The sequence below is a fragment of the Pteropus medius genome, unplaced genomic scaffold (assembly GCF_902729225.1).
Source record: "Pteropus medius unplaced genomic scaffold, Ma_sr-lr_union100, whole genome shotgun sequence".
NCBI classification, from domain to species: domain Eukaryota; kingdom Metazoa; phylum Chordata; class Mammalia; order Chiroptera; family Pteropodidae; genus Pteropus; species Pteropus medius.
In genome coordinates, this window is record NW_024346667.1 from 17,204,365 (window position 1) to 17,216,565 (window position 12,201).

The window sequence follows — 12,201 nt, forward strand, 5'->3', positions numbered from 1 at the left end:
CTCCTTTGTCATATATTAGATAAGTGTATAGACATGGATTTATTTCTCGGCTTTCTATTCTGTTCCATTGATCAATGTATCTGTTTTTATGTCAGTACTGTACTATTTTGGTTACTGAGGGCTTGTGGTATAGTTTGATATCAGATAGGATGATACATCCAACTTTGTTCTTTCTCAAGATTGCTGTGGCTCTTCGGGATCTTTTATGATTCCATATACATTTTAGGATTATTTGTTCTAGCTCTCTGAAAAATGCCATTGGTATTTTGATTGGTAATTTGTTTTCAATTGCACTGAACTTATAGATTGCTTTGGGTAGTATGGCCATTTCATGTTGATTCCTCCTATCTTTGAGCACGATATATGCTTCTATTTGTTAGTATCTTCTTCAGTTTCTTTTTCAATGTCTTAAAAATTTCTGGGAACAGGTCTTTTGCATCCTTGGTTAATTTGATTCCTAGATATTTTATTGCTCTTGATATATTTGTAAATGGGATTGTTTTCTTAATTTCTCTTTCTGAAAGTTCATCATTGGTGTATAAAAATGCAACTGACTTCTCAATATTAATTTTGTATCCTGCTACTTTACTGAATTCACTGATCAGTTCTAACAATTTTGGGGTGGAATCTTTAGGGTTCTCTGTATCTAGTATCATTCATCTGCAAATAATGAGAATTTTACCTCTTCCTTTCCAATTTGGATTCTTTTTATTTTTCTTGTCTGATTGCTGTGGCTAGGACTTCCAATACGATGTTGAGCAGAAGTGGTGGAAGTGGGCATCCTTGTCTTGTTCCTGATCTTAAGTATGTTAGGTGTAGGTTTGTCATATGTGGCCTTTATTACATTGAGGCACGTTCCCTCTATTCCTACTTTGCTGAGAGTTTTTATCATAAATGGATGCTGGGATGCTTTTTCTCCATCTGTTGATATGATCATATGATTTTTATCTTTCAGTTTGTTAATGTGGTGTATCACATTAATTGATTTGAGGATATTGTACCAACCTTGCATCCCAGGAATAAATCTAACTTGATCATAGTGTATGATATTTTTAGTGTGTCGTAGAATTCAGTTTGCTAATATTTTGTTGAGAATTTTTGCATCAACGTTAAGAAATATCGGCCTATAGTTCTCTTTTTTTGTAATATCTTTCTCTGGTTTTGGAATCAAGGTAATGGTGACCTCATATAGGGAGCTTTCCCTTTTCTGGAATTTTTTGGAATAGTTTGAGAAGAATAGGTATTAATTTTTCTTCGAATGTTTGGTAAAATTCACCTATGAAGCCCTCTGGTCCAGGACTTTGAGGGAGTTTTTTGATTACTGATTTGATTTCAGTGGTGGATATCAGTCGGTTCCAATTTTCTCTTTCTTCTTGACCTCAGTCTTGGGAGATTGTATGTTTCTAGGAATGTATCCATTTCTTCCAGATTGTCCAATTCATTGGCATATAATTATTGCTCTTCGTATTTTCTTATGATCCTTAATTTCTGTGGAGTCCATAGTTACATCTCCTCTTTCATTTCTGATTTTATTTGAATCTTCTCTCTTTTTTCCTTGATGAATCTGGTTAAGGGTTTGTCAGTTTTGTTTATTCTTTCAAATAACCCGCTCTTAGTTTCATTAACCTTTTGTATTTTTTTTTCTAGACTGTATTTTGTTTATTTCCGCTCTGATCTTTATTATTATTTCCTTTCTTCTACTTATTTTGGGCTTTGTTTGCTGTTCTTTTTTAAGTGTACGTTTAGATTGTTTATTTGAGCTTTTTCTTGTTTCTCAAGGTAGGCCTGTATTGCAATGAATTTCCCTCTTAGGACTACTTTTGCTGTGACTCATAATTTTTGAGTCATTGTGTTTTCATTTTCATTTGTCTCTAGGTATCTTTTGATTTCTTCCTTGATCCCATTGTTAACCCATTCATTGTTTAGTAGCATATTATTTAGCCTCCATGTGTTATTTTTCCAGTTTATTTCTTGTAGTTGATTTCTAGTTTCATACCATTGTGATTGGAGAAGATAGTTGATATGATTTCAGTTTTCTTAAATTTATTGATATTTGTTTTGTGGCCTAACATGTGGTCTCTCCTGGAAAATGTTCCATGTGCTCTTGAAAAGAATGTATATTTTGCTGCTTTGGAGTGAAATGCTCTGAAAATATCTACTAAATCCATCTTGTCTAGGGTGTCTTTTAGTCCCATTGTTTCTTTGTTGATTTCTTGTCTGGAAGATCTGTCCATTGATGTCAATGGCGTGTTAAAGTCCCCAATGTATTACCATTGATCTCTCCTTTTATCTCAGTCAATAATTGCTTTATATATGTAGGTGTTCTTCTGTTGGGTGTGTATATGTTTAGTAGGGTTATGTCTTCTTAATGTATTGATCTCTTTATTATTATGTAATGCCCTTCTTTGTCTCTTATTATAGCCTTTGTTTTAAAGTCTATTTTGTCTAAGTATTGCTACTCTGGCTTTTTTTTTTTCATTTCAAATTGCATGAATAATAATTTTTTATTCCTTTACTTTCAGTCCGTGAGTGTTGTTTGATCTGAAGTGGGTCTCTTGTAGACAGCATATGCATGGATCTTGTTTTCTTATCCATTTGGCTACCCTATGTCCTTTGATTGGAGCATTTAATCCAATTACATTTAAAGTGATTATTGATAGGTACATAGTTATTGCCTTTTTATTATTCATATTTTTTTGTTCCCCCTCTTTTTTTTTACAGAAGTCTCTTTACCATTTCTTGAAATACTAACTTTTTAGTAGTATCTTAAAAAAGTTATATATCTATTATGCAACTCAGCCATTCTGCTTTTAGCTATTTTCCCAGTATCATTACAAATATATGTCTGCACAAAGATTTGTATATTTCACAGCAGCTTTATCATAGCCCAAACTGTAAACAGCCACATACTCATTAATAAGAGAAATGATAAACAAAAAGTGTATCTGTACAATGAAATGCTACTCAGCAATACAAAGAACCAACCACCGATACACTTGGGTAAATTGCAGAATAAGCTTGGTGAAAGAAGCCAGACTCAAAATTTGATTACATACTCTGTGACTCTAGTTATGTAAAATTCTAGAATATGCAAACCAATCTAAAATGACAGAATGCATATGAATAGTTGCTTGGGCCTGAGGGTTGATAGAGGGATAGACTATAAAGGGGCATTGGAAAACTTTTAGAGGTGATGGAAAGTTTTATCTTGATTGTGGTAACAGCTTCATGGGTACGCATGTCTTCAAAATTAGTCAAATTATACACTTTAAATGACTGAATTACACCTCAGTAAAATTTATAAAAGAGAAAAGGAGAATGGGACTGGTAGGGGTAGATTTGTGAATTTTAGGTGAGAGTACAACCCTGGACAGAACATTTGAAGAACAAAATTTCCCTCTGCACTATGGAGCACAATGTCAGTTTGATTAATAGTCTTGCAGTAACATCATATATATGTCATCTAGTATGACATTTACCAAAACAACCAAAGTGATCATTTAGTCTTTTTATATAGAAGCCTCTAAATTGTGTAAAACAGTAAATAAAATTACTTTATTAGTCTAAATAGAAATATTTAGTATTAGTTTCTTTCTCTGAAAGCTTTTGGGTGGTAAAGTCCTCAAATGAGTGATGCCGATGTGGTGTTCAGAATATACCCTGAAGGGCAATTTTTTCCTTCCTGAAAGTGATAGTAATCTATGCCTTATTTTTAAATTATTTTAGTTGACCAACTTATTTTAATATATGTGGGTATATTTGAAATTAATTCCTACTGTACTTGAAGAAGTATGATAGGAATCTTGTTTGAGTGTATCTTATTGGAATTTTGAATGACCACTTATACTGAAAGGTGATTAACTAATTTTTAGTACCCTTTCGTAACCATTTAAGTCCTGGTCCCAGTAGAGGGTTTCACATATTTAACAATGAGGTTAGTGGAAAGATGGCTTTTGGAGCCAGAAAATGCTGGTTTCAAGTTCCAGCTCTGTAACTAATTGACTATAATTTTGGCCAATTACATCCCTACTTTGAGCTTGTTTTCTCGTCTGTAAAAGAGATTTAACAATTCCTAGATTTGTAAAGATGAAATAAAATAGCATTAATGTACTAGTATAATGCCTGGCACATAGTAGGTGCTTAGTAAATGTTATTTCTATTTCTGATAGAAATGCTTCTGGTACATTGTATCCGGAGGCCTCCTAGTGCTGGAAGCATTATGTATTATACTCCAGTATTTTCTACTTTTATTGATGTACTTTCTGAGTCTTATTTTTCAAGTCCTATTTCCAGACTTATCTATTCATCTCGATCTGAAGCATATGGGCTATGAGCAGTGTGATTTCTGGTTTATTCACAAAATGTTAACCCTGATGTGATGCTGATATACACATCAGCATATTTTGTAGGGTGAAGCGATCCTAAAAGTAGTGTCACTGTGTAGATTGCATTATTTACATTAAATATTTTACTCCCTACTTAGTTAAAGGGTCAGTTAGAAGTAAATATTTGTGCATGTAGGCTGTTAGAGAACTGGCAAGCCACCACTCAACTTTCCCATGGCTTCCCAGACTCTGACTCATTTTAATCATACCTTTCCCTGTGATTCTGTTGTACTGAGCTCAGATTCATACTTGTGGCCATTGCTGTTTGACAGCTGGGCGCTTTTATGCTTTTAGCCCAGGCTCCATGGTCTGCCTTGACCATTATCTTGACATACATACATGATGTCAGTTCTAAGGCTGGTTGTCCCAGTCCTTAACCTTTGACCCAGAGTGAGGGTGGGCAAGAGCTGGGGAAATATTCCCACAGAATACTTTGGAGTGTTAACCTTCCACAGTGGCTCTGCTTTGCTTTTCAATTTTTCACAAGTGGGAAATAGTGTATCTGTCTTGTGAGAAATGTGACCTGAGCTGCAACATGAACGCAATTGACAAGAAAACCATAATAGCATAAAATATATTTTGCCATCTTTGAAGGAGTATCTGTCATTCACAGCTCCAGTTAGGTATCATTTGTATAGTTTAGTATTTAAATTTAGTTTGTATCACATATATTAACATAATTTGGAGAGTCATTTCTTGTTCTTCAGAGGGATTCACTTTTGCCTCTCATTCCTTTGGTATTAATCTCATTTTTAATTAACATATTACTTGATTTTTCAGAAATAGTCATTATATATCAACTTCCCACTAACAAAGATGAAGATTTACCTTTCCCTGACCAGCACCCCTACTACTGCTACATGAAAGCACATTTCTCATTCCACCATCCCCCAATGTAGTTATTATCATAGTCAGCAATTAAATTATTGTAATTATATAAATGCTATTCATAGTTGAGCTATGTAGTATTTGATGGTTACTTTCCTGCACAATATTTTGTTTTCCCTGAAATTAATAATCATGTAGTTTGTTCATTTGTTTAGTTTTCTGTGTTCTTAACATCGCTAATCCCAAACACTTCCCAGTTGTGTAAATATCCTGTTAGTATATGCAGAAACACTGGGTAATTCATCAGTTTCATGTCTTCAGTAATCTTTCTACTCTCCTGATCTGCTGCAGTCTTGACTGGTTCTCTAGATCTGCTTCATAGCTTTTATCTTGGGATCTTCTCTCAGTATCATTTGTAGATTCACTTTGCCTCTCTCGTCTGTTGGGTCCCCTGTTCCCTGGATCTCATGTCTTCCTTTTCTTGATTATGACCTCATTTGGGAAAGCACATCTTCCAGTAACTTCCTGGGAAAAGGTGCATGGGAGATAAAATTTTTGAGACCTTCACTGTTTGAAAATGTCTTTAATCCTTCCTATTTCCTAAATTGACTAAGTATGGAATTCGAGGTTAGAAATCATTTTCCATCAGTATTTTAAGGAATTGCTCCATTGTTTTAGGTCTGCCAGTGTTGCTATTAAGAAATTTTAAACGAAACCTATTTTTAAAATATATTTCCCTCTAGAAGTGTTCAGGAACTTCTCTCTGAGCTCAGTGTTACATTTTATTATGTCATGCTTTTCTGTGGGTCTTTTTTCATCCACTGGTGGACCCTCTCTATCTCAGTATCTGTCTTGCTCTCGTGCTCACTGTCTCTCGCACACGCATTCTCTCTCTGCCCTACTTTCTGGGAGATTTCTCCAGTTTTATCTTCAAACTACATTGGAGTTTTTAATTTTACTTCTTTATTTTTAATTCCTTAGTACCTTTTCATTTTCTGAGTAGTCCTTACTCATAGTATTCTGTGCTTGTTTCCTGGATGCAGTGTTTTCTTCTATTTCTCTGAGCTTATTAATAATAGAAGTTTTTTTAATCTACTCTATTTCTCCAGCTTGCTTTATTTTTTGGATCTTTAATATATTAGATGCTATCCTCATATCTTTTGTGATCCTTGGCTGTCTTTTTATACTTAAGAGTGGAGCATTAAAAGTAGATTGGATCGAACTCAGGTCTGATCAAGCCTCTGGATCTACCTCTGGATCAAGTTGCTAATTTGCAGGAACTACCTAGGACAGAGGAACATGTTGAATTGAACTACGAGTAGGAATTAGCAAAATCCAGACTGTAAGACATTCTACCAGCTCACCTGCCTGATTTCCTCAGCAAATAAATTGTAAGAAAGGAATAGAGGGAAACCTGTGGGTTAAAAGAGATTTTAAAAACAGGGACAAACAACTTTGCACTTGAAAAATGGCTAAAACAGTAAATCTTATATTGTATATATTTTACCACATTTAAAAAAAAAAGGAAGACTAAACTATAATATCTATGGGATATGTGGAGAGGCTTCTTGGGTAACTGGCAGAATTCTATTTTCTGACTTGTATGTTGGTTTCACAGCGTTAACTTCAAAATAAATCACTATGTATTTGTTTTATATGGTGGTAGTGGTGGTGGTGATTGGTTGGTTTTTTTTTTAAATTGGAAACTATACATAGGTGGGGATTGTTGGCTGTGGTCTTCACTGTGGGATGATGGGGACAGACATTTCACTGGCAGAATCCTCAGTGTCAATTTTTCTTTTTTTTTTTTTTTAGCTCATTGGTTCTCAGAAGTTTTCATCTGAGGACCCCTTTATAAGATAAAAACTATTAAGGACCCTGAAGAACTTTTGTTTATATGGGTTACAGCTATCAGTATTTACTGTGGTAGAAATTAACACAGAATTTAAAAAAGAAAATAAACACATTGCATTTTAATATATTTTTATGAAAAAATGTTTTTTTAAAAACAAAAAATTAGAAGTGACATTATTTTACATTTTTATGAATCTCTTTACTACCCTAATTAGTAGAAGACAGCTGGACCCACATTTATTTCTGCTTTCAAAATTTTACAGTATGTAAAATTTCACTATATACTTCTGAGAGAATGACAGTGAAAAAGGCAAATAACATCGTAGTACTATTTTTAAAATAGACCTTACTCACCCTCTGAAAGGATCTAGGGAATCTGAGAAGTTCCTGGACCACACGTAGGAAATCAGTGTTTTAGCCAGTTTCAGATTCTCCAGAGAAGGCTCTCTTGCCTAGAATGCTGGCTGTCATCATTGTAGAACCCAAAGCGAGGAAGAAAGCTGTAAACTCTCATATTATTCCTGAGTTATTAGTATGGTATTCTGTCATCAGCAGTGCCTGGTATCTCTCAGACCAGTCCAAGAGTCCAGTTTCATGTGCAAAGTATAGGAGTTGCAGAAAGTCTAGTTGCTTTTAAAACATATTTTCAACCAGTCCTGCTGTTTTAAGCTCTACCATCACCTTGACCTCCAAAAATACCAGATACTCTTAATTCTAGAGTCTTTTAGGGGGTGTGTTGTGGAAATCGGGTTGGTTTTCACTTTTCTCCATTCTGGCCAAATTCAGCTTTTTTGGATTGGCTGTAATTTAGTACCCAACTTCCACTGGCTTTCTAGCTATCAAGATGTTCTTGCATTTGTCTCCTCTTTCTCCTTGTCCCTTTCCATTATGCCTAAAAGAAAAAACAAAAAAACTTTGAAGAGTTTTTTATTGTTGTTTGGAGACATAGTGGAGCTAAAACTGTGTATGTTCAAGGTATCATCTTTAATTGGAAATCCCAGCAGTTCCATTTAAATGGATGTTCTTTTATTACTTATTTACATTTTTGTGATAGTGCATTATTTTCATGTGATAAATGCACATTCTTAGGGGTTACCTCTCTGATTAGATAATTCTCTTATATTGAGAATGATTCTGGTGACATTATCCAGCACCCTAGAGAGCCTGAACAGATGTGAGGCTGCCTCTGCTGAAGCAGTGACCACTAGTTCAGTAAATTCAAAGTTCCTGAGGCCTCTTGAAGTTAGTCTTATTGGCAGAGAGCAGACTATTAGTCTATTATTCTCATCAGGTCCTAGAAAGAACAACATACAAATACCACTGTCTCTTCTGATGAAAGATTATTTTAGTAACTTTAGAGTTTCTTTGAGATACTTTGAGAACACAACAGATATATATGGCTCTTAGAATCAACAGAAATGGGAGGGAATTAGGATTCTGATCCTCTTAAAACAGTCATTTTTAAGCTTTAGTATATTAGAATCATCTGATGGGCTTCTTAAATCTCACGGCTGGAACCCATCCTCAGTAGGTCTGGTGTAGGATTCAAGAATTCAAATTTCTTATAAGTTTCTTATGGTTTGGGGATCTCACTTGGAGAACTACAGTTCTAAGAGCTAACCACACCCTTGAAACTTCCCCAAAGAAGGAATTTAATGAAAACATGGTTAGTGTTTAACATAAGAGTTATTTCTACTGGAGTAGGCAAACTCTTTAGATAAAATTTTAACATAGAGAACAGATCAGTGAGTATGAATAAAACAAAATATCACATGTAGGTGAAATCTGAAATGTCACATTCTCTGAACAGCACAGGTTTATAATGGATTTTTCTGGTTTTCCATGCTTGACAGGCTTTATGAGAGTCAGTAAGGAAACAATTGAGAGCTAGACCATATAGGGATTATAAGTGAATACACAGAAATTCCATTGCACTGTAGAAATACAATGGCATTAAACATCATCTTGTCTAGTTCTTTATTTTATAAACTCCAAACAATTATCTCTAACACTTTTTTTCCTATTAAGTTCTTCAGTGTCTTTTTTCTTTGGAATAACTACAATTTGTGAAAACATATATAGTCCACATAATTATAAACCCTCTCTTATGGTTGAGGAACTTAAAATCATATGGGAAAAATAAGGTTGAGAGACTAAGGTTGAGAATGGCCAAACTGTGCTTTCTCAAGCCCCCTCGCAGTGTACAGGGAAGGTTATGTGTAGCTTTAGCTCCACCCTAAGGTGGCCCATGCGAGGGTCCTTCAGAGCAGAGTCCTAACACCTGGCTGAGAGCCTCTTCCTCTCACGGATCCAAAGTTTAACTCTACTTCTCTCAAGTTTCTTTTTTCACAAGGCTACATTGCCGAAATGTCTGCTTTTATGCAGGCTTTCATTTTGCACTCCTTTTTCTAATTATCCTCTATAGGAATGATATACCATCTCACATACTAAAGCTAAAATTTTCATTGTCTTGAAAAGGATGATGGGTATTATCTGAGTATAATACATTTTCATGCAACAAAAACTCATGGGTGGGGAGGTTAACCTTTTTGGTTAAATGTTCTGTATATGTAGTGTACAGAACTGATGTTTTTCTCATTTTACACATTGCAGTCAATATATAGTCAGCCAAATAGTCAGCTAAGTTGTTGACTTAGGAAAATTGTCCCTTTTCAGTCAAGGAGGGGAGTTTGTTCTGAATTAGACTATAGTTAATTTACTTGTGTGACTGCTTTAGTGTTTTTATATATCCTATTCCTCTTTCTCAACAAATTGTTTTCTTCTTATATACAACCTTTGTGGTATTATGTCTTCATAATATGCCTTATATGTTTACTTTAGCAAGCCACTTTGCTATGTTCAGTAGTTAAAACATTATCTCACTTAAACTTTTATCTGAAGATCTCAGAAAACTTTAGCCATGATTATACCTCCTTGTAAAAATAATTATCTTGCCGTTGGTTAAGGTGGAGAGATCAAGAAATTGTCTAGAGACCTTCTCACTGGTGCAGAGATCAATCAGTAGCTGGAGTACTTCTGATCACCTGCGACAACCTTAAGCCTTCATTCCTGTAACAACAAAGCATTTCCCAGGGTTTAGGCCCTAGATCTCTATTTCTAAATACTTTCTCAAGAGAGTTTATCCTTACAGTCTGAATTGTCACTGTTAGCATATGACACCTAATATATAGTATTTACACCCTTGAACAGACTGTTGTTAAGATATCTGGAAGGTTCCTCACATGTGGTAAATTACATTTTGGGCAAAGCACTAATTTGAACATTAAATGTTCAGTGTTGGTGTGGTAGCTTCTTAAGAAATCGTGATTCCAGCAACCCACCCACTGCCCACATAACACCACAGCTTTTTTATTCTTTACTTGTCACATATATATAAGTGATAGAAACACTCTTGTGAAACATCAGTTGATGTTCCTTATGATGGAATGAAGGCGTCTAAGAAAATGATCATTCCTAGCCTGAAAATTAGAAATTTTGTAAGGGAAATTGTTCTACATGACAGCTCTTCCACAAGTTTGTTGCCCAGGATGTTACTGGTCTTATGGGGACTGAATAAAAAGAAGTATTTTATGAGATGCTTCTTGAAAAACACATCCTGTAGCCAGCCATTTACTTTGGATACAATGGATCAACGGATTTCTTCATAGCAAGATTGTAAAGCAGTGTTTAATGTATTGATGTGTATACTTAATTTCTTTTTAAATCTTTTTTAATTGTTGTATATTAATTTAAGGTATACAACATAATGATTTGATATATGTATATACTGCATAATAATCACAATAAGTCTGGTTAACACACATCACCACACAGTTACCTTTTTTTCCTTGTAATGAGAACTTTTAAGATCTCTTAGCAACGTTAGCAACATTCAAATATGCAATAAAGTATGATTAATTGTAATTATATCCCAGGACTTATTTATTTTATAACTGGGTGTTTGTAACTTTTGACCACCTTCACCCACTTCATTCACTCTCCCACGCCATGAGTCTGGCAACTACCAATCTGTTCTCCATATCTATGAAGTTTTTTTTGCTTTTTTCCATGTGTAAGTGAGATCATATGGTATTTGCCTTTTTCTGTCTTATTTTACTTAGTATACTGACTTTCAGGTGCATCCACATTGTCACAAACGGCAGGATTTCCTTTTTATGGCTAAGTAATATTCTGTTGTATGTGTGTTTTATATAAATGAACACACATACACACACACACACACACACACACACCGCCCCCCCGCCACATTTTCTTTATTCATTCATCTATCAGTAAACACTTAGGTTGTTTCCATTTCTTGGCTGTTGTAAATAATGTGACAATGAATATAGGGGTGCACATAGCTATTTACGTTAGTGTTTTGTTTGTTTGTTTGTTTTTGGATAAATACCCAGAAGTGAATTGCTGGATCATAGGGTAGTTCTGTTTTCAATTATTTGAGGAACCTCCATACTGTTTTCTGTACTGATTTACATTTCCACCAATAGTGCACAAGGATTTTCTTTACATCCTGGCCAACACTGGTTCTCTCTTATATTTTTTATGAGAGTCGTTCCGACAGATGTGAGATATCTCCTTGTTTTGCATTTCCCTGATATTAGTGATATTGAGCACACTTTCATGTATCTGTTGACATTCTGTATGTATTGTTTAGAAAAATGTCTATTTAGATCCTTTGCCCATTTTTAATCAAATTTTTTTTTTTTGCTATTGAAATCAATTAGTTCTTTATATATTTTGGATATTAACCCCTTATTACTTTTTCATTTTGTTGATGGTTTCTTTTTGTGCTGAAGCTTTTTCGTTTTATTTAGTCACACTTGTTTTTGTTGCTTTTGCTTTAGTGTCACATTCAAAAAATTATTACCAAGACCTATGTCAAGGAGCTTACTACATAAGGAGCTTACTGCTTTCTTGCAGTTTTATGGTTTCAGATCTTACGTTTACGTCTCTAATTCAGTTTGAGTTAATTTTTGTGTATGGTGTAGGATAGTGGTTTAGTTTCATTTCTTTGCATGTGACTGTCCAGTTTTCCCAGCACCATTTACTAAAGAAACTGTCCTTTCCCCCTTGTATATTCTTGGCTCCATTTTGTTAATTAATTGAGCATATA

At 34.6% G+C, this 12,201-nt stretch overlaps 1 protein-coding gene and 1 long non-coding RNA gene across 5 annotated transcripts in view; one reads left to right on the forward strand and one right to left on the reverse strand.

The window, feature by feature from the left end:
* Positions 1-12,201, forward strand: part of CBR4 (carbonyl reductase 4) — a 100,043-nt gene that overhangs the window by 36,934 nt on the left and 50,908 nt on the right. The gene's annotated exons all lie outside the window — the stretch shown is intronic.
* Positions 2,709-11,150, reverse strand: LOC120613490 (uncharacterized). Of its 2 annotated transcripts, XR_005655721.1 has the most exons (3): positions 8,164-11,150; positions 7,422-7,959; positions 2,709-5,738 (listed from the first exon to the last, which is right to left on the reverse strand). It is a non-coding gene; the product is annotated as an uncharacterized LOC120613490 (long non-coding RNA). The 2 variants fall into 2 exon arrangements; XR_005655720.1 differs by having other exon boundaries at positions 7,422-11,150.